Source organism: Pan paniscus, chromosome 23 (assembly GCF_029289425.2).
Source record: "Pan paniscus chromosome 23, NHGRI_mPanPan1-v2.0_pri, whole genome shotgun sequence".
Lineage (NCBI taxonomy): Eukaryota > Metazoa > Chordata > Mammalia > Primates > Hominidae > Pan > Pan paniscus.
The window spans coordinates 27,173,941-27,194,690 of record NC_085927.1 but is presented as its reverse complement, the minus strand read 5'-3'; the positions used below and the strand labels follow the sequence as shown (position 1 = coordinate 27,194,690).

At 40.1% G+C, this 20,750-nt stretch overlaps 1 pseudogene; it reads left to right on the top strand.

Moving 5' to 3' along the window:
- Nucleotides 1-1,512: 1,512 nt before the first annotated feature.
- On the top strand, nucleotides 1,513-19,588 carry LOC100968666 (zinc finger protein 532-like; annotated as a pseudogene).
- Nucleotides 19,589-20,750: the final 1,162 nt, after the last annotated feature.

The window sequence follows — 20,750 nt, the reverse complement described above, 5'->3', positions numbered from 1 at the left end:
ATGTTTGTCCAATCGTTTGGACATAAGCTTTCATTTGTCTTGGGCAAATAAGCAGGATTTGAATGACTAGGTGGTGTGATATGTGTAACATTTTTTTTTTTTTTGAGACGGAGTCTCGCTCTGTCGCCCAGGCTGGAGTACAGTGGCGCGATCTCGGCTCACTGCAAGCTCCGCCTCCCGGGTTCACGCCATTCTCCCGCCTCAGCCTCCGGAGTAGCTGGGACTACAGGCGCCCACCACCACACCCGACTAATTTTTTGTATTTTTAGTAGAGACGGGGTTTCACCGTGTTAGCTAGGATGGTCTCGATTTCCCGACCTCGTGATCCGCCCGCCTTGGCCTCCCAAAGTGCTGGGATTACAGGCGTGAGCCACTGCTCCCAGCCAGTTTAACTTTCAAAGAAACTGACAAAGTGGCTGTATTTCCAGCAGCAGTGTGTGAGCATTCCTGTTCCTTCGTGTTCTCACCAGTGTTTAGTATGGTCAGTCTTTTAAATTTTAGCTATTCTAATAGGCATGTAGCAGTATCTCATTGTGGTTTTAATTTACATTTCCCTAATGATGAATGATGTTGAACATCTTTCAATGTGCTTACGTACCATCCATCTGTATTCTATGGTGAAATGTCTGTTCAGATCTCTACATTTGTGTTAGACTATTTGTTTTCCTATTATTGAGTCCTGAGAGTTCTTTGTATATTTTGGATGACAAATGTATCTTCACCAGATATAGCTTTTGTAAATTTTTACTCCCAGTCTGTGATTTGTCTTTTTATTCTCTCAATAGTGTTTTTCTTTTTCTTTCTTTTTTTTTTTTTTTGACAGAGTCTTGCTCTGTCACCCAGGCTGGATTGCAGTGGCACGATCTCGGCTCACTGCAAGCTCCGCCTCCCGGGCTCACGCCATTCTCCTGCCTCAGCCTCTCTGAGTGGCTGGGACTACAGGCGCCCGTCACTACGCCCAGCTAATTTTTGGTATTTTTGGTAGAGAGGGGTTTCATCGTGGTCTAGATCGCCTGACCTCGTGATCCACCCACCTCGGCCTCCCAAAGTGCTGGGAGTACAAGCGTTAGCCACCGCGCCTGGCCTCTGGACAGTGTTTTTCACAGGTCAGATTAATTTTTATATAAATCATTTATTTTATTTTTATTATGTAAAATTTTATAATTTTTAATTTTATTTTTAATTTCCTTTTTAAAAGGTAAATAAAATTTTAAGTGTAATGATGCAAAATTTTGTTTAAAAGTAAATGTATATAAAAGTGTTGATATAGACTAAAACATTGAATAAGTAAGAAGGTAGTTAGTTGTCACAGTAGGAGTGAAGTGAAAAGCTTCCCCTTTCACCCTCTGAAGATTACCCGAAATGAACTGCCCATACACAGATTAATAAAAGAAAGGGTATACAAACTTACTTAACCTGCAAAAACATGAGAGCTATACACAAAGTATAAGGCTTGACGATGGCTCAGATCTGAAACGCTCTCCTCATAGGCAATAGATATATAGACCCAGGATGCAGACAGTATTTTGTAAATCATTTCCTTTGGAAGCTGGATGGGACAGACAAATTACGGGAAGGTGAGAGATGGAACTGCACAGGAAAAAAGTTTGTCTTTGTCACTTTAATCTTATCATTACTAGAGAATATTTATGAATATTTTAGAATAATATATTTTTAAGCCCAAACCTCACCAAATGTTTTTTCTAAAACAAATACTTTTTGTTGTTGTTTGTTTTTGATACTGTGTCTCACTCTGTCACCCAGGTATGGAGTGCAGTGGTGCAACCATGGCTCACTGCAGCCTTGACCTCCTGGGCTCAAGTGATTCTCCTACCTCAGCCTTCCAAGTAGCTGGGCTACAGGCATGCACCATCATGCCCTGGTAATTAAAGAAAAAAAAATTTTTGTTAGAGACCAAGTCTCATTATGTCACCCTGGCTAGTCTTGAACTCCTGGAATCAACTGATCCTCATGCCTTGGCTTCCCAAATTATTGGGATTATAGGTGTGAGCCACAGTGCCTGACCACATATTTCTATACTTCACTGAGGAAAGGAAGGTGCTAGGAAAATTGGTTAAGAACTATTTTTTAAAAAGCTATTAGTAGTGTTTTATTTTATTTTATTTTTTAATGATTGATTGATTTTTTGAGATTGGGATCTCACTATGTTGCCCAGGCTGGTTTCACATTCCCAACTTTAAGCAATATCCCTGCCTCAGTCTCCCAAGTAGCTGGGATGACAGGTGTGTGTCACCATACCCAGCTCCATTAGTAGCATTTTTAACAATTGTGGGCCACTGAGAAAGAATAATTTTTTTTTAATTAAAGTTTATCTTTTAAAAAGCACATTTGTAGAAAATTACTAGCATAATCTGCCTAAAATAAATATACATATTGAAAAAATGTTTGCTCTGAACAAAAAGAAATATATTCACCACGCATACATACATACACACACACGCACACACGCACACATGCACACACACACACATTATGGAAGATTTCAAGACCAGGCAATAATTTCCACTCAATCCAAAAACAATGCAATCCCAGAGCTGAATATTTAGGTGAAAAATATATCAGGAATGGGAGGCATTCAGGTTTAATTTTCATGTTTTGTTAGAGTTAGGATGTGAGTTTTCATTTTAAAATATTCTTTATTTTTTTGCTACTATTGTGGTTTCTGTATTGTTACTATACAATCTGTAAACTAAATAGTAAAGGAGAGAAAAGTGATTTTCAAAGAAGCTGGCTTGGGAACAGGTACTATTCTGGGAAGATGAAAGGTTTCACTTAATGACTGGTACCTGTGCCACTCTGGTTATTTTAACTGTTAACCTTTTAGCAAGAGGTTTTTCTTTTAAAAGAAATCCTTTAATATTTGGGAAGCTAGTGCAATAGTACACATTGAGGCCCACATACCACATGCCAAATATTTAAAAGGCATATTTCTAGCTAACCACTGTACATGCATATATTTTTTCTCTCTTATTTTCTTATTTTAGTTTTTTTCCTTGTCAACAATTTAATTTTAAGTCCACACATATCTTCTATCATCCCACTTTGACAAATAATATTATACCTTCAAAATGATGTGGAAGACTAGATTGGAATTTAGAACTGTAGAACCTTGTAATTGTACAGGCAAGTTTCTTCCTGGGAAAAAATAAAACAGGAAGAAAAGGCTGGGCAGCCTCTGGTTCAGGAAGGAAATTCGGGGGTCCCTTATAGCAGCATCTCTAGTACTTGGGAACCAAACAGACTTCTGGGCCTGTGAGGCTGGAATGGGCCCTTCTGGAGAACACGACAGAGAAGTTATCTACTGCCTTTGCCCCCAGGGCCCAGGCAACACTTTTACCCTCCATTGCTTGTTTCCGAAGTTAAGGGGAGGAGACAATGTTTTGTTTAGTGACCTCGACAGAAAAAGTGTCCTCCTGCAACCACTCATTTGTTACTTTCCTTCTTCCTGAATTGCCTGGACCCACTCCTCCTCCATTTGACTGGCTCTGTGCACTGATGTTATAGTCAGGAGATTTTTGGGAATTGTGGCTTCTAAAAATGTACACCCGACTCTACCCATAGCTGGCCCTGTGAACCTACACACCTGCTCCACTGTGTCTCCTTCTCAAAGAGACACTCTTCCTGCTGAGTCTCTGCCCTCTGCTCCTAGATCCAAATGGCATCTCCTACCCTATCCCTGTATGGCTTAACCTAGGGAAACTCTTTCCCAGAGGAGTCAGGTAAGGAGACGGTGGCTGAGCTTCTTACAGACTTAAAGGAGACATCCTGGAATTTAGGAGTCCGTCCTTCCTTTCTGTCTCCCTGGCAGCTCCTGCTGCTGCTCAAAGTTTAGCTTTGTCTCTCATCCAGCTCAGACTGTTGCTGGTCCTGATGGCCTCTGCTTAGCTGTATTAGTATGTTCTTGCATTGCTATAAAGAAATACATGAGAAATACCTTTAGTTGGCTCACGGTTCCATAGGCTATACAGGAAGCATGGTGGTTTCTGCTTCCGGGGAGGCCTCAGGAAACTTTTACTCAAGGTGCAGGGCAAAAAAAAAAAAAAAAAAAAAAAAAAAAAGCTACCAGCACTGCACTGTGAGGCCCTGATCCCTGAGCTAACTTCATATTATTACCTCTACAGCAAGTGTCCGTGAGAACATAGATATATTTCTTATGTGAGTACACAATTTACAGAAGAGGAGCTACCCTCCCAAACCAAAACAAAATGTCATAATTTTAATTTACCAGCAAACCTAGGTTGCTTCTGTGAAATGATCTCATTTGCTGAGTTTTAAAATTGACTAAATTTCCCAATTTCCAAACGAAAATATTTAGTTATCTTGTCTTGCTATGTGTTTCTGGTTAATATGATGATTAATTTTTGGTCTATTACTTAATATATTCCATAATTGTTGATATGGATTATAAGGACTCACAAAATAGTTTTCAGATGTCTTTAATTTTTTTACTTAGTGTAGATCCTATAAATGGATTAGGAGTATTCTATTAACTCCCATTTACTCAGAAATCGAATTGGAGTGGTAAATTCTGTTTGAGGTAACAAGGGATATCAAAGGAAAAAAATAATTTTGTGACTATGTCTTCTATACATAAATTTTTCAGGCATCTTTATCAATGGCTTATACTAAAGACATTTTCTGGATCATGGGTGACAAACAGAAGACATGCGGATAAGTGGCATTGTGTACACTACTGCATTTTATCATCTGGTTTATTTTTAAACTTTTATTTCTCTTAAGGATGTTTCATTAACCGGTGCATCACCAGGTTAACAGTCTCTGGAACACTAAACTTACCAGAAAATACTTGTTGATTGAATTAATAAGAAAACAACATTAGAAAACAGTGGTGGCTTGTTTTTATCTGTTGCAGTATCTTGGAGAGTAAAGCCTAACTCTTTAATTTTGGCCAAAGATATAAAGAAATACCTGAGAAACACCTTTAGTTGGCTCATGGTTCCGTAGGCTATACAGGAAGCATGGTGGTTTCTGCTTCTGGGGAGTCCTCCAACACTTACTGGCAGGGTAATTTTGAAGAAGTCATGATAAGATGGTTGTTACAATTAAATGAAATAATCAAAGTGGAAGAGCTTAGTTAGCTGTCTTCCCTAAATGAATCACTGGCAAGTAACAGTGTGATTGATTTTCCTACCAGTCAGGACTCACACCTTGAAGCTATAGGAGGGTAAACCTCTGAAGACCATACAATTTAGGGAACACTAACACCTCAAAAAACTCTGTAAACTTCCTTCCTTCCTTTTCTTCCTTCCTTCCTTCCTTCCTTCCTTCCTTCCTTCCTTCCTTCCTTCCTCCTTCCCTCCCTCTCTCTCTCTCTCTTTCTTTTCTTTCTTTGTTCATTTTTGAGACAGAGTCTTGCTCTGTCATTCAGGCTAGAGTGTAGTGGCTGGATTATGGCTCATTGACGCCTTGACCTCCTGGGCTCAAGCAATCCTCTCACCTCAGCCTCCCTAGTAGCTGGGACTATTGGCATGCTCAGCTAATTTTTTCCTCCTTTTCTTTTTGTAGAGACAGGGTCTCATCATGTTGCCCAGGCTGGTCTTGGACTCCTTGGATCAAGCAATCCTGCTGCCTCAGCCTCCCAAAGTGCTGGATTACAGGCATGAGCCACTGAGCCCAGCCTTAAGTTTTTTTCATACAGGAGGAAAGAATTTGGGAAAGTAGGTGTGTGTCTGTGTGTGTGTGTTGGTTAGGGAACCAACACATTTTTCTGCAAAGCTTGAATTCTGTGCCTCAGTTTTTCATTTTTGTTATGTGCAAAATAAAATCGTATCCTGCTATAGATTTAAACCTGTGAGCGGATCCTACTCAAAACCTGATTCAAACTTTGTGTAGATCTTTGTCTCTCTATGGCATAAGAATAAATTCTTCTGGTTTTCTTCCCTCAGAAAAATGGACTTAGACTTCCCACAAGCCTTCCAGAAAGAACTCACCTGCCTCATCTGCCTGAATTACCTCATAGACCCCATCACTATAGGCTGCGGGCACAGTTTCTGTAGGCCCTGCCTCTGCCTTTGCTGGGAAGAAGCACACATTCCTGCCCTGCATGCAGGGAACTGTCACAGCAGGAAGATTTCAACCAATATTCCTCTGAAGAATCTAGTGTCCATTGCCAGAAAAGCCAGTCTCTGGCAATTCCTGAGCTCTAATGAACAAATGTGTGGGATCCACAGGGAGACAAAGATGTTCTGTGATGTGGGCAAGAGCCTGCTCTGTTTTCTGTGTTCTAACTCTCAGGAACACTGGGGCACAGAGACACTGGCCCACTGAAGGGGCAGCTAAGGAACACTGTGTAAGTGATGACTCAGAGCACTTTGAAAGCTGGAGGGCAGCACAGGTAAAGAGATTAGGAGGAAGATGAAGAGCATGAGGATTAATCTATTCTTTACCGAGTGTCATGTACTGCCTAGGTATCAGTGATATAACTGTTATCCTGCTATCAAATCTACTGATAAGTGGCTCATTTAACTTATATGCACTCATCACAATGCAAGAAATCCTCTGACTGCTCCTACCATCGTGGCCCCTAGCCATGATATGACTTGTCTCCACACTAGCAGAAACTAATTGAGTCCCTATATTAGGGATAAGTGGCATTTATATATATATATAATTTTTATATGATATATAAAATATAAATAAATATTTATACAATATATATTATATACATATATACATACATATATACATATATATCTCACAATGCCAAAAATGTTTTGTCTTCGAAATAATCACAGCGCATTTGGAGAGACAAATGCATCTACAACCAGGCGACAACACTGAAAATAAAATTGTAGCAGTATGAATAGGGGATTAAATGAGTTAATTTTTTCCTGGGGTTCAAAAAAAGAAACAGCAGCAAAAAATGGTACTTAAGACTGAAAGTTGGCTGGGTGCAGCTGCTCATGCCTGTAATCTCAACACTTTGGGAGGCCAAGGTGGGTGGATAACCTGAGGTCAGGATTTCGAGACCAGCCTGGCCAACATGGCGAAACAACGTCATTACTAAAAATACAAAAATTAGCTGGGCATGGTGGCAGGTGCCTGTAATCCCAGCTACTCGGGAGGCTGAGGCAGGAGAATCACTTGAACCCAGGAGGCAAAGGTTGCAGTGAGCCAAGATCACGCCATTGCACTGCAGCCTGGGTGACAAAAGCAAAACTCCATCTCAAAAAAAAAAAAAAAAAAAAAAGAAAGTTCTGGGTTATGACACAGAACATATGCAACATGAATATGTCATGGTTATGAACATATAGACTACTCAAGATTGTGTATTTTTAAAATAATAGAATACTAGGTTAAAAAATTAGCATCACAGAATGAAAAATAAGCCACAAACTAGCAGAAGATAATTGTAACACATAAAAACAAAGGATTAAATACAATGGTAATATAATGATAGCTACTCTTACAAAGTTGTTTCTATGTCTCAGGTACTATTCTGAACAACATACGTGCATCTTGAATGCATGAAGAATTCCTATATAAGAAAAACACAAACAACAACATTTAAAATGAGCAAAAAACCCGAATAGGAATTTCACAGAAGAGAAAACATAAATGGCCCATAAACATAATAAAAGATGCTCGACTACAATTCTAATCAGGGAAATAAACATTAAAACCCCAAAGAGATACCACTTCATACTCTAGGAAAAACCTAAAAGGCTGTGAATATCTAGTTTCATTGAGGAAGAACAATGGGAAGACTATTCACTGCTGGTGAGGGTGTAGATTGGTACAACTGCTTTGGAGAACAGTTTGATGCCACTCAATAGAGCTGAACACACACATGCCCAATGACCAAGCAATTCCACTCCAGGTACATACTGTAAAAATACTCCTGCACATGTAGAATAGGAGACACTGCATAACAAAGTTCACTAGAACATGAGGCTGAGGTGGGAAGATGGCTTGAGACCAGGAGTTCGAGGCTGCACCAGTAGCTGGGACTATAAGCATGTGCCACCGTGCCTGGCTAATTTTTTGCTGTTGTGGTTGTTGTTAGAGATGAGGTCTTCCTTTATTGAACAAGCTGGTCTCCAACTCCTGGCTTCAAGTGATCTTCCCACTTCTGCCTCCCAAAGTGCTGGGATTACAGGTGTGAGCCACCATGCCCGGCCAAGTTCTGCTTCTTAACCTGAGGTAGATACTTTGATGTTTCATTTTCCTTTATTGTACAGATATACTTTATATTCTCATATGTGACACAAGTCAAAATTTAAAAAAACAATTTAACGTTTATTCCCTTTAGATGACTGATTAGTAAATTTACATAATGAATTCATTACTGAAACAATGTATAGATTTCAGACTAGGAAAGTAACTATTTATAAAAGAAAAGCTTAAAACCTGAAACAGAAACAAAATCCTGAAACTGTAAAATTGAGTCAAACTAAAATTTAAAAAACAAAGCAATGATATAAAGTATCGTTTGTCCAAATGCGTTCTACAAAACGCTTTTTTCTTAAATACATCTGAGGAAAAACAGGTTCTAGGAGTAAAGTATGTTTGAAAAGTGCTGGGTTAAACAACTGAACCTATGAAGGAAGGAATAGAACTTCTCAAGCTCTTGACTCTGGAATCTTTTTTACACGGCAATTAACACCATGCTTCTTCTTGGATTTGTATTTCAGATAAACACAATCTGGGAAACATTTTATAATAGAGGGCCACACCAGATTGACTATTGCCCCCAGGAATGAAATGAAAACAGGAATGGATTCTCCAGTAAGAGGTACCCAGATATCCTAATCTTCAGTAGCTGACCTAAACCCTGGACAAGTGGGATCAAACCCCATAACCAAATACAACTGTTTAGGAACTAAGTGGATAATCACTCTGTGTTGTATGAACATGTGGGCAGTGTGTTTCCTACACAGCTTAAAAGTGCAACAAAAAAAGATCTAGGTGTCATACAAAGAATTTCTACCACTGTTAGGGTAATGGTGGACTGACAGGCAGAGGGTCTTAGATGTGACTCAAGTAAAGTTCAATAGAAGCTTCCAGCACAGATATTCATGTTTCGAATTGGACCGCTCAGTTAAAAAGTTTTTCCATTAGACTTCCCCTAATCAAATTAGAAATTATCTAATTTTCTAATAAAGTTTTCCCCAGGCACAAGGAATCTGTGAACTGGACCTAAAAAATTCTGCATAATGTGCTTTTATTACCATAAAAGATGCACATTTATTTTAAAAACTTCTCTACACCACCATCATAAACCTTTGCACACACATTTCTTTTGGAAGCTAACTTCTGAGTGGTAATGAAATATATTCTTAAGAAAAAAGTCTGACACAATGCCTTTGCATCTTAAAATATGTTAAAATATTATTTGAAAAGAGTCAAACATCTGTCTTTTCAGGGTATCACAGGGCATCAAACTGGAAAATGTGGCACTGCCAGGAGTTTCTACCTGGTGAAGGTTGGCAGACTTTTCTCTTCAGAGGGCTCTTGACAGGGTAGCATCCATTATCTTGCCAATTTACCAAAACCTAGGCCCAATCCTCAGTCTTATAGGTTCAGAAATTTATTTTTATCATCATCAATAGGGTAGCTACATTGCTTAGAAGCAAACAAAATAACCATGCTTCAATAGAAATCAGGATATAGATGTATTAATACAGAATGACAAATATAACTGTGACAGAAATAGGAATGCCTGTTTATGGTCACATACGGCCAATACTTTCATTACAGCCAAACTCATACATGCAGCCAAATAAGAGGCCCCTGGATACACAGGGAATCAGAATAAAAAAAGAAGAACTGAACATTTAATAGTCTTCTTTCATTCAACTTCACTTCAACTTCCTATTCTTCAAGAAGTATACCTGGCAAAGCTCATTTGAGAGAGGAAAAGCTTTCCTCCACCCTCTGTTTTACAGCGCTGAGGCTTCTCATCACAGTTCTATGACTTGTAGCTTAAATCCATGTTACATGGTCACTGGCATTGTTAGTGCTTCTCTTTTAACACTGTAGGAATTAATCAATTCGGTAGCATATTTAATTAATTCTATCACTAGCCTGGCTACTGGCCACCCTTCTCTTCTCAACCAGGAAATTAAGTCAGAAAGGCTTATTTTCCCTTAGTAAGACTTTGGGGACATAGCAAAGTTCATGACAATAAGAAAGAAGTGGCAGCAAGGGTTTGAAAAGAGTGCTTTCAGTCAACTGAGGGGTTCCCATGGGAGAAGCAGGATCAAAGAGAGAGAGAGAGAAAAAACAGGGAGGGCTAATTAGATTAGTTCATAGTTGTCCCAAGAGCGATGCCTTTGGGGGCTTCCCTTAGGGGGGAAAGAGTCCAGGCCAAAGGGATGACCCGTGAGATGGCTGCTGTAAAAGTGGACAATTCTTTTTCCAGTGGCCTGGCTATTTGCAAAAAAGGCAGACATCTTAGGGCACAGGGGTCTTTAGTTTGCATGCACAAGTAGAAGTACTCCCAATCCCTGCAGTTGTTGTAACTGGGAAGACATGCACCTGTTTACCTTCGTAAGTGTTTCCCCACTGTCACCACTGTAATTCTAGGTTATCTTTAGGGAGGCCAAACTTATCTACCTACTGAACCCAGTCCAGTTTCCATCTGATCATCAGACTGAGTGACCTCTTACGTCGATCCAATACAGTTCACCAATCAAATCCAATTTGATGCTGGACTCAGTCAAGTTTTTACCAATGACTCATCAGCTACCCAAACCTCAAAAGGCCATATGTCATCTCACAGCACAAACTGGCCACTGGCACCCACCCCAAGGTTATTTGCCCTCTCATAGCACAAAACCCTGGATTCGAAACCCAAAAGGATCAAGGTTCAATGCAAAAACAGCAGAGTCTGGCCTAAGAGGAATGTACAACCTCAGAAGGAGAGCAAAGGGGCCAGCAGTGTCTTTCCTGAATTCCTCAAGGGGTCTTGGGAGGTGGATCCCATCCAGCTTGCCAGAACTCTCAAAAGACAAAATTACAACAAATTTACTTTAAACTAAATGAATTAAATAAAATAAATAAATAAAACTTAGCTTTTATTTATTATCTCAGAATCAACTTCAAAACCCAGTCTGGATAAAAAATAAAAATAAAAACCCTTACAAAGGTAAACAAATGCATAGCTCAAAACACAAATCCTTGGAGCTTCAAAATTTGAGAGAGAACTTGCCCAGGACCCCTGCTGCTGTGAGAGATCTGTGTGCACAATGGACCTGGTGGGTCGCTGTGCTTGGGCACTCCATGCTTCTGGGGTTTGATGGAAGTTCTACTTCAGATTGCATTTCCTACACTAATCTGTTAAAAAAAACCTTTACATACGCTAAATTTAGCAGAGTTTATTTGAGAAAAGAAACCGTTTAGGAATCAGGCAGCAGTTTGCACCAAAAATGGCTCAGAACACTCCATGCCACCATATGTGCAGGTTATATTTACAGCTAGAGAAAAAGAACTGCACAGAAACAGCCTGATTTGGCTGCTGTTGGTATTTACCTCATATAGTCGTGTTTTGGCAGCTTTCAGCCTCTGATTGGCTGAAGGCTCAGCTGTTTTCATTGGCTAAGACATAGTTACATGTTATAAGACTATAGTCTTGGGTTAAGTTACAGTTATTTTTACACATTAAGTTAGGTTACAACTAGCTATGTATAGAGAACTCATTAGGCCGAACTTAAAAATGTATGGAGGCCACTTTAGGACAAAGATAATTCAATTTAACAATACCCTTATGTATATATTTACTCTTTTTATGTATTTCTATATATATTAATAAATATAAGTAGTTGTATGTACATATATAAAAACACACCTATGTGTGTGCATACACATGTATGTGAGTATATATGTTTGCTTCTACCCTGTATGAGCGAAGTATGCCAGAGTGGCAGAGTGCTACATACATATGTGTAAATTTCTATATTAAATATATTTATGTATGTTACCTATATATTTATATGCTCATAAATATATATTTCCTTGAATAGTCACCTATGTTCTCTATTTCTAAATTTATAAATGTGCATATTTATGTGTGTGTGTATATGTATATATATATGTATATTTAATTTTTATGTGTTTGCTTCTGCCTTATTTGTAAGGTAGCCCAAAATGGCAGAGAGATTACATATGTATGCTATAAATGTTTATAGTATATATTTATGTTTATGTATATATTTAAATGTTGCATAGTTTTTTTTTCAAGAATTTGAAAAAGTTTCTAAATTGAGGAAAAATTTACGTAAGATTAAGCACTTTAAAGTGTATCATTCACTGACATTGAGGACATTCTTAACACTCTCTAGTTCCAGAATTTTTTTTCTTTTTTGAGTGGGGTCTCATTCGGTCCCTTAGGCTGGAGTGCAGTGGTGAGATTTTGACTCACTGCAATCTCCACCTCCCAGGCTCAAACAATCTTCCCACCTCAGCCTTCTGAATAGCTGGGACCACAGGCACATGTGCCACCACGCCCAGCTAATTCTTCGTATTTTTTTTGGTAAACACGGAGTTTCACCATGTTGCCCAGGCTGGTCTTGAACTCCTGAGCTCAGGCGATCCACCTGCCTTGGTCCCCCAAAGTGCTGGGAGTTTTTATAGTTCAATGTCTTACATTTAAGTCTTTAATCCCTCTTGAGTTACTTTTTGTATATGGTGATAAGTAGGGGTCCAGTTTCATTCTGGCATCTAGATAGCCAGTTATCCTAGAATCATTTATTGAATAGGAAGTCCTTTTCCTCTTGCTTATTTTTGTCACCTTTGCCAAAGATCAGTTAGCTGTAGATGTGTGGCTTTATTTCTGGGTTCTTTATCCTGTTCTAATGGTCTATGTGTCTGTTTTTGTACAAACACCATGCTGTTTTGGTTACTGTAGCCTTATAGTATAGTTTGAAGTGAGGTAGTGTGATGCCTCTCGCTTTGTTCTTTTTGCTTAGGATTGCTTTGGTGATTTGTGCTCTTTTTGAGTTCTTCATAAATTTTAGAATAGGTTTTTTTTCTAATTCTGTGAAAAATGACATTGGTAGTTTGATAGGAATAACATTGAATCTGGAGATTGCTTTTGATAGTATACGGCAATTTTAACAATATTGATTCTTCCTATCCTTGAGCATGGAATGTTTTTCCATTTGTTTGGGTCAGCTCTGATTTCTTTCAGCAGTGCTTTGTAATTATTGTTTTCTCGTTGTAGAGATCTTTCACCTCCCTGGTTCCCTTTATTCCTTGGTATTTTTGTGTGTGTATGTGTCTACTGTGAATTAAATTGCATTCTTGATTTGGCACTCAGCTTGGATATTGTTGGTGTATAGAAATACTGCTGATTTATGTACCTTGATTTTGTATCCTGAAACTTTGCTGAAGTTGTTTATTAGACCTAGGAGCTTTTAGGCAGAGACTATGGGGTTTTCTAGGTATAAAATCATGTTATCTGCAAACAGAGATAGTTTGACTTCCTGTCTTCCTATTTGGATGCTTTAACTTCTTTCTCTTGCCTGATTGCTCTGGCTAGGATTTATAGTACTGTGTTGAATAGGAGTGATGGCAGTGGGTATCCTTGTCTTGTTCCAGTTCTCAAGTGGAATGAGCCCAGCTTCTGCCTGTTCAGTGTGATGTTGGCTGTGGGTTTGTCATAAATGGCTCTTATTATTTTGAGGTATGTTCCTTCAATACCTAGTTTATTAAGGGTTTTTAACATAAAGGGATGTTGAATTTTATCAAAAGTCTTTTCTGTATCTATTGAGATGATCATGTGGTTTTTGTTTTTAGTTCTGTTTATGTGATAAGTCACATTTATTGACTTCCATATGTTGAACCAACCTTGCTTGTTTATCCCAGGGATAAACCCTGCTTGATTATGGTGGATTAGCTTTTTGATGTGCTGGTAGATTCAGTTTGCTGGTATTTTGTTAAGGATTTTTGCATCTGTGTTCATCAACGATATTGGCCTGTAGTTTTTTCTTTGTTGTGTCTCTGCCAGGCTTTGGTATCAGAATGATGCTTGCCTCATAGAATGAGTTAGTGAGGAGTCTCTGCTCCTCAATTGTTTGGAATAGTTTCAAGTAGGGATAGTAGCAGCTCTTCTTTATACGTCTGGTAGAATTTGGCTGTGAATTCATCTGATCCTGGGCTTTTTCTTGCTCAAAATCATAAAATTAGATGGAAATTATTTTATTATTGATTCAATTTCAGAACTCATTATTAGCCTGTTCAGGGTTTCAGTTTCTTCCTGGTTCAATTTTGGGCAGTTGTGTTTTCAGGAATTTTCCCACATTTTGTAGGTTTTCCAGTTTGTGTGCCTAGAGGTGTTCATAATGGTCTCAGAGTCTTTTGTATTTCTGTAGGGTCATTGATAATGTCTCCTTTGTCAATTTTGATTGTGTTTATTTGGATATTCTCTCTTTCTTCTGCTGTTTGTCTAGTTAGCGTTCTATCTATCTTATTTAGTCTTTAAAAAACTTCTGGTTTATTGATCTTCTGTATGTTTTTTCATGCCTCACTTTATTTCAGTTCAGCTCTGATTTTGGTTATTTCTTGCCTTCTTCTAGTTTTATGGTTGGTTTGATCTTGTTTTTCTAGTTCTTCTTCTAGGTGGGATGCTATGTTGTTAATTGGAGATCTTTCTAACTTTTTGATGTGAGCTTTTAATGCTATAAACTTTCCCCTTAACACTGCTTTAGCTGTGTCACAGAGATTCTGCTATGTCTTATCTTTTTTTTCTTTGGTTTTGAAGCTTATTTCTGCCTTAATTTCATTATTTACCTAGCAGTCATTCAAGAGCAGGTTGTTCAATTTCCATGTAATTTTATGGTTTTGAGCAATCTTCTTTGTATTCCCTTCTATTTTTATTGTGCTGTGGTTTGACAGCGTAATTGGTATGATTTCAATTTTTTAAAATTTGTTGAGAATTGTTTTTTGTCTGATTGTGTGGTCGGTTTTAGAGTATGCACCATGTGGTGATGAGAAGAATATATATTCTGTTGTTTTGGGGTGGAGAATTCTGTAGATGTCTGTTAGTTCCATTTGGTCAAGTGTTGAGTTCAGGTCCCACATACATTTTTTAGTTTTCTGCCTCGATGATCTGTCTAATACTGTCAGTGGAGTGTTGAAGTCTCCCACTATGATTGTGTGGGAATTTAAGTCTCCTCACAGGTCTCTAAGAATTTGTTTTTATGAATCTGGATGCTCCCTGGTGCTCCCTGGGTACACACATAATTCTTGTGTTGGATGCATATATATTTATAAGAGTTAAGTCTTCTTGTTGAATTGAACACTTTACCATTATGTAATGCCCTTCTTTGTAGTTTTTTGATTGTTGTTGACTTAAAGTCTGTTTTGTTTGAAATTAGAATAGCAGCCCCTGCTATTTTTTTGTTTGTTTTGTTTTTGTTTTCTGTTTGCTTGGTAAGTTTTCCTCCATCCTATTACTTTGAGCCTATCAGTGTCATTGCATGTGTGAGATGGGTCTCTTGAAGATGGCATACAGTTGGGTCTTGTTTGTTTGTTTGTTTTAATTTTTTGAGACCGATCTGTCTCTTTCACCCATGCTGGAATGCAGTGGCACAATTATGGCTTCCTGCAGCCTCAACCTCTTGAGTTCAGGTGATCTTTACACTTCAACTTCTGGAGTAGCTGGGACTACAAGCGCATGCCACCATGCCTGACTAATTTTACATTTTTTATAGAGATGAGGTTTTCCCATGTTGCCCAGGCTGGTCTCGAACACCTGGGCTTAAGCGATCTGCCCACCTTGGTCTCCCAAAGTGCTGGGATTACAGACATGAGCCACTGCACCCAAGTGGGTCTTGCTTCTTTATTCAACGTGCCACTCTGTGCATTTCAATTGGGGCATTTAGCCCATTTATGTTCAAAGTTAAAAATTCTATGTACAGAATTGATCCTGTCCTTATATTTTTTTCAGCTGGTTATGCAGACTAGATTTGATTTTGTAGTTGCTTTATAGTGTTAATGGTCTATGTACTTAAGTGTGTTTTTGTGGTGGTTGGTAATGGTCTTTTGTTCTCATATTTATTTTATTTTATTTTGAGACAGGATCTCACTCTGCTGCCCAGGCAGAGTGCAGTGGTATGATCTGGGCTCATTGCAACCTCTGCTTCCTGGGCTCAAGTCATCCTCCTGCCTTAGTCTCCTGAGTGGATGGGACCACAGGTGCATAACACCATTCCTAGCTAATTTTTATATTTTTTGTAGAGACAGGGTTTCACCATGTTGACCAGTCTGGTTTTGAACTCCTGGGCTCAAGTGATCCGCCTGCCTCAGCCTCCCGAAGTGCTCAGATTACAGGCGTGAGCTACTGCGCCTGGCTTGTTTCTATATTTAACACTCCCTTAGAGACCTCTTTTAAGGCAGGTCTGGTGGTAATAAATTCCCTTAACATTTGCTTGTCTGAAAAGTATCTTCTCCTTTGCTTATGAAGTTTGTTTGACTGTGTATGAAATTCTTGGCCTCCTCGGCATTGCACCATCAAGACAAAGTTGTCCTCCAACTTCTCGTCCTGCATTGCTGCCATTGCAGCTCTCAGAACTAAAAAGATGGCTTCAGACTCCTCCAAAGAACAAGTGGCCAATTCGAGGGAATCCTCCCCGTCACCAAAAGAAGTAAACGACAGTCCGAGAGCCGCCACCAAGTCTCCTGAATCCCAGAGTCTCATCGATGGGACAAAAAAACCATCCCTAAAGCAACCAGACAGTCCCAGAAACATCTCAAGTGACAACAGCAGCAAGGGAACCCCGTCCTCTCCTGCAGGATCCACACCAGCAATCCCCAAAGTCCGCTTAAAAACCATTAAGGCATCTTCTGGGGAAATCAAGAGAACAGAGACCAGGGTATTGCCAGAAGTGGATCTTACTCTGGGAAGAAACCTTCCAAGCAGACGGTGTCTGTGATGGCCTCTGTGACATCCCTTCTGTCATCTCCAGCATCAGCCGCTGCCCTTTTCTCTCCCCCAGGGTGCCTCTCCAGTCTGCAGTGGTGACCAATGCAGTTTTCCCTGCAGAGCCCACCCCTAAACAGGTCACAATCAAGCCTGTGGCTACTGCTTTCCTCCCAGTGTCTGCTGTGAAGACAGCAGGATCCCAAGTCATTAATTTGAAGCTTGCTAACAACACCATGGTGAAAGCCACGGTCATACCTGCTGCCTCTGTCCAGAGTGCCAGTGGCACCATCATTAAAGCTGCCAATGCTATACAGGAGCAAGCTGTCATGATGCCAGCATCCAGCCTGGCCAATGCCAAACTTGTGCCAAAGACTGTGCACCTTGCCAACCTTAACCTTCTGGCTTAGGGTGCCCAGGCCAACTCTGAACTCCACCAAGTGCTAACCAAAACTCAGCAACAAATAAAGAGGGCACTAATCAATGCAGCAGCCTCACAACCCCCCAAAAAGTTGTCTCGAGTCCAGGTGGTGTCGTCCTTGCAGAATTCTGTGGTGGAAACTTTCAACAAGGTGCTGAGCAGTGTCAATCCAGTCCCTGTTTACATCCTAAACCTCAGTCCTCCTGCCAGTGCAGGGATCACATTACTGATGCATGGGTACAAGTGCTTGGAGCGTAGGGACTCCTTTGAACTTGAAGAGTCTGACCCAGCACTACAACAGATGGAGCATGTGCGTCGAAGTAACGTGCAACCATTGTACAAAGAACCTCGTTGTTTACAACAAATGCAACCTCCTTTCCCAAGCCCGTGGGCATAAGGAGAAGGGGGTGGTAATGCAATGTTCCTACTCAATTTTAAAGCCAGTCTCAGCAGGTCAAATCATAGTTTCTCCATCAAGCAATACTTCTTCTTCATCTTCCACTCTTCAGAGCCCTGTGGGAACTGGCATACACACTGTCACAAAAATTCAGTCTGTCATAACTGGCTCCTTCAAGCACTCCCAGCACCACAGCCATGCCCTTAGATGAAGACCCCTCCAAACTGTGTAGACATAATCTAAAATGTTTGAAGTGTAATGAAATCTTCCAGGACAAGACATCCCTGGCTACACATTTCCAGCAGGCTGCAGATATGAGTGGACAAAAGACTTGTACTATCTGCCAGATGCTGCTTCCTAACCAGTGCAGAGAATCCATCAGCACAAATCTCCCTACACCTGCCCTGAGTGCAGGGCCATCTGCAGGTTGGTGCACTTCCAGACCCATGTCACCAAGAACTGTCTACACTACACAAGGAAAGTTGGTTTTTGACGTGTACATTGCAATGTTGTGTACTCTGATGTGGCTGCTCTGAAGTCTCGCATTCAAGGTTCTCACTGTGAAGTCTTCTACAAGTGTCCTATTTGTCCAATGGTGTTTAAGTCCGCCCCAAGCACACATTCCCACACCTACACACAGCATCCTGGCATCAAGATAGGAGAACCAAAAATAATATATAAGTGTTCCATGTGCAACGCTGTGTTCACCCTGCAAACCTTGCTGTATCGCCACTTTGACTAACATATTGAAAACCAGAAGATATCTGTTTTCAAGTGTCTAGACTGTTCTCTTTTATACGTAGAGAAGCAACTTATGATGGACCATATCAAGTCTATGCATGGGACATTGAAAAGTATTGAAGGGCCAACTTGGGTGTAAACTTGCTTTTGAGCATTAAGCCTGCAACTTATAATTCAGCATATCAGAAAAAAGAGGACAGCAAATCCATGAGTGGGAAAGAGAAACTGGAAAAGAAATCTCCATCTCCTTTGAAAAAAATCAATGGAAACCAAGAAAGTGGCCAGTCCTGGGTGGACGTGTTGGGAGTGTGACCGCCTGTTCATGCAGAGAGATGTGTACATATTCCACGTGAGGAAGGAGCATGGGAAGCAAATGAAGAAACACCCCTGCCACCAGCGTGACAAGCCTTTCAGCTCATCCCACAGACTGTGCTGGCACAACCGGATCAAGCACAAAGTCATCAGGAAAGTGTACGCCTGCTCACACTGCCCAGACTCCAGAGGTACTTTTACCAAAGGGTTAATGCTGGAGAAGCATGTCCAGCTGATGCATGGCAACAAGGACCTTGACCTGAAAGAAATGACAGACGCCACCAATGAGGAGGAAACAGAAATAAAAGTAGACGCCAAGGTCCGCAGTCCCAAGTGGAAGTTGAAAGAACCGGTTCTGGAGTTCAGGTCTCCCAGAGGAGCAATCACTCAACCACTGAAAAAGCTGAAAATCAATGTTTTTAAGGTTCACAAGTGTGCCGTGTGTGGCTTCACCACTGAAAACCTGCTGCAGTTCCACGAACACATCCCTCAGCACAAATAGGATGGTTCTTCCTACCAGTGCCGGGAGTGTGGCCTCTGCTACATGTCTCACGTCTCTCTGTCCAGGCACCTCTTTGTTGTACACAAGTTAAAGGAACCTCAGCCAGTGTCCAAGCAAAATGGGGCTGGGGAAGATAACCAACAGGAGAAAAAACCCAGCCACGAGGACGAATCTCCCAATGGCGTCATGTCAGACAGAAAGTGCAAAGTGTGCGCAAAAACTTTTGAAACTAAAGCTGCCTTAAACACTCACATGCAGACACATGGTATGGCCTTCATCAAATCCAAAAGGATGAGCTCAGACGAGAAATAGCCACAGACGCTCCATGAGGAAAATCCCTGTCCACATTGGGATAAAAAAGACACTTTTGTTACACTAAGTTTGCAGTATAATAAAGTTAACGGTACTGTCTAGGCTGTTGCTATATATTCTCTTTCAACGTGCCTTCCTTCATCTTGTCATATATATCCTCATTAAGTATTAAAACAGAATTTGAGTTTAAAAGAGTTTGTATATATTTAAACGAATAACTTTTTATACTCTTTGTTACATGTTTGTATCAGTATTCAGTGGAAAACGTTTTGAGTTGTTTTGGGTTAGAATTTTTCTTTTTGTCCTGTTTCTTTAAAACAGAGTTCTTAGTAACAGGGGCAGTTCCTGAATTCAAATAAATCATTTTGTATGTTTCAAATTTGAATGGCTTAACTAATTACAGGCTAAAATAATGCCTTTTTTAGTGTTTTTAATTTTTAAAATTCACTACATAAATTGGAACTAATTGTGGGTCTCAAAAACACTAGGAACTTCTAAATGTCTTAGCACCTCCTGGATGTGCCTGCCCCGAGGGAGTGAGTGCACGTTTGAGACAACTGCACTCCAGTGTGGGCGCGCCTTTGTCTTCAGGCCACGACGAAGGGTGTTTAAAGCAGGCTTGCAGGTCGCTCCTTTCCCAGCCATGGATAAAAACTGAAGCCAGGAATCTAATAAGGAATGCTGATTTCCTCAATTCCATTTTGAGGAATGGGGAAGGTTATTCTAAAGAAAAAAAGAATGGGACTGGTTTTCTGGGCAGATCTGCAAGGCTGGCTTTAAGAGCTCAAGGAGGGAAAGTAACAAAACGGCTGGACTACTATAAAAGTTACAAATACGTAGTTAGACCAATAGATCTACATAGTCAGGTTTTTGTCATGTAATTTATTAACTATTACAGAAACACCACTAAGAATATCAAGTATTTCTCTGGCTCTTGATAGAAAAAAAAATCAGCTGACTTAATCCTTTGTTTTCAAAAGAGTTGGCGTTTCCTCTTCTGGGTGTTACTGCCAAACGTTCTGGTGCTTAGAGTTGGGATGCACGACATCAACCACCGACTTATCAATGCAGCCGGCTGTGTATCGCAATTGGCCGTTACCTTAAGCACTGAGCCACATGGGATTAGTTCAGCCATTTCAAGAGGTATATTTAATGTTGGTAG